Genomic DNA, 1,964 nt, shown 5'->3' on the forward strand with positions numbered 1-1,964 from the left:
TAAAGTGCGTAACAGATAAACAAGAGGTGTATGAGGATATTCATACTGCTATTTTGAGACTCTACATGTACATTTGAAGGTATTTGATGTATGATAACGCATCAAAATAAATTATAAAGTGATTTTGATAATAAATAAAAATGGCTCAGAAGAAATTATAAATGCAAAAACAGTCTTCACAGAAGCAAACTCTCAGAAATATTTCTTGACTTTGAAAAGGATAAATTGGCTGCAGTTAGTATAAATTTAGAAGTATGACAATTCACAAAAATATAAAAATGTATTCACATATTTCATTATATAACCTAAAGCAAAAAGCAAATATTGATCAGATGATTTTTTAAATCACAGTTTCTCAGGAGCTGGGAAGGTGGCTCAGTGGTAGAGTGCTTGCCTTGCATGCATGAGGTCCTGGATTTCATTCCTCAGCACGACATAAGCAGAAAAAGATGAAAGTGCTGCTGTGGATCAAGTGATAGTGCTAGCCTTGAGCTGAAGAGCTGAGGGACACTACCCAAGACCCAGAGTTCAAGCCCCACAACCAACAAAACCAAAGCAAAAAACAAAACAAAACAAAACACAGTTTCTCAATTTTGTGGCCTCAACACTGTAATACCACTACTTCAGCCTAGGGTTAAGATTTTAGGTGTGGACATTTATCAACACTCCGGATTCAGACTCTACTTGATATAATTTTTAATCAATATTTTGTTTTTAGTTTTGCTATTTGTAAATTCACATGCACCTATGAAAAATGGTGTGGCCATCCCAATAATATTCTCAAAGTACCTCTTAATCACGATTCACAAAAAGTTGTATTATATTATGACAAGAAAAAAATGCTATAAATAAAGAAAACAATAATTATATATTAATGATTACTAAAATAAAAAACAAAACAATTACCAGGGTTTTCAGTATTTGAAAAGTACATAGTAGATTTTACTATTTTCTCATATTCCTGTACATGTAAAACTGGGTAAAACTATGAGTAGCCTTTAAATTTACCCACTAAGATTACTATTTATAGATAATCTCATCATGTGTATGTGGCTTTTATCATTATTTGTTCATCCCTAACATATAACTTAAGGGAGCCCTAAAGATTTATCAGAAACTGTGTACTTAAATTCTTAACTCTTCACTCTGCTTCTTTACACAATCTTTGCAACTTCTCATTAGCAAAGTTTCTATAAACTCTGAAATGTACATACTTAGTAGTACATGTTACCGGAAATATTATATACTTTATCGAAAAAATTTATGACCTACCAGTCTTAATTTTGCATATATAAGCAAATCCCAAAATGAAACATATTTAAATCATTAAAACTTTTAACAAACCTTAACATTTGCTGCAATGATCATTATGACAGGTGCCTTGTGTAGAATAATTGAATTGCTCCTCCTACACATCTCATGAACAACAAATATCTGGAATTATTTTGTTTTTGTCATGTCAATATTGACTTTATTCTTAAAAGTGTGCTTATGTAAGAAATACATGGTTGCAAAATTTCACAATTTTTTGAACTTACTTTTTGTTGAATTGTCTAGTTTAAGACAATCAATTACACTTTATATATAAAAAATGTTCTGTGCTCAATTTGGCTGCACATACACTAAAATTGGAACATACAGAGAAGATTAGCATGGTCCCTGCACAAGGATGACACGCAAATTAATGAATAATTCCATATTTTTACACCAACAGATGCTGGATGGGATGTGGCCAGAAGGGAAGCCTACTGCACTCTTGGTGGGAGTGTAAACTTGTTCATCCATTTTGGAAAGCGGTTTGGAGCTTCCTCAAAAGACTCCACATGGAGCTCCCCTATTACACAGCAATCCCACTTTTGGGCATTCACCCAAATGATCACAAATAAGTCCATACTAAAACTACCACCACAACAACGTTTATTGTAGCATTATTTGCCATAGCTAAGATACGGAATCAACCCCGA

The 1,964-nt window shown here is 32.8% G+C and overlaps 1 non-coding gene across 1 annotated transcript; it reads left to right on the plus strand.

Moving 5' to 3' along the window:
- The first annotated feature begins 1,598 nt into the window (after positions 1-1,598).
- Positions 1,599-1,704, plus strand: LOC122106426. Its single transcript, XR_006147177.1, has one exon. It is a non-coding gene; the product is annotated as a U6 spliceosomal RNA (small nuclear RNA).
- Positions 1,705-1,964: the final 260 nt, after the last annotated feature.

The sequence above is a fragment of the Dipodomys spectabilis genome, unplaced genomic scaffold (assembly GCF_019054845.1).
Source record: "Dipodomys spectabilis isolate Male_0828 unplaced genomic scaffold, ASM1905484v1 ptg000040l, whole genome shotgun sequence".
NCBI lineage: Eukaryota > Metazoa > Chordata > Mammalia > Rodentia > Heteromyidae > Dipodomys > Dipodomys spectabilis.